This window comes from Austrofundulus limnaeus, unplaced genomic scaffold (genome assembly GCF_001266775.1).
Source record: "Austrofundulus limnaeus strain Quisiro unplaced genomic scaffold, Austrofundulus_limnaeus-1.0 Scaffold1261, whole genome shotgun sequence".
Classification (NCBI taxonomy): domain Eukaryota; kingdom Metazoa; phylum Chordata; class Actinopteri; order Cyprinodontiformes; family Rivulidae; genus Austrofundulus; species Austrofundulus limnaeus.
In genome coordinates, this window is record NW_013953663.1 from 101,123 (window position 1) to 101,391 (window position 269).

Consider the following 269-nt stretch of genomic DNA (forward strand, 5'->3'; position numbering starts at 1 on the left):
GTCCGATCCTGACCCAGGTACTGGACCACCTGGAGTACGCTATGTCCCCAAGTCTGCTATTCCCAAAGTATTGGATTGGATCCATAACCATCGTTTCACCTGTCACCCTGGCACCACACGCATGTTGTCCTTCACTAAGAGGTATTTCTGGTGGCCTACTATCAACAATGACATAATCCATTTTGTTTCAGCCTGCCCTGTTTGCGCACAGAACAAAAACAACAATAAACCTCCAGCCGGTCTTTTACAACCATTACCTACCCCAGCAC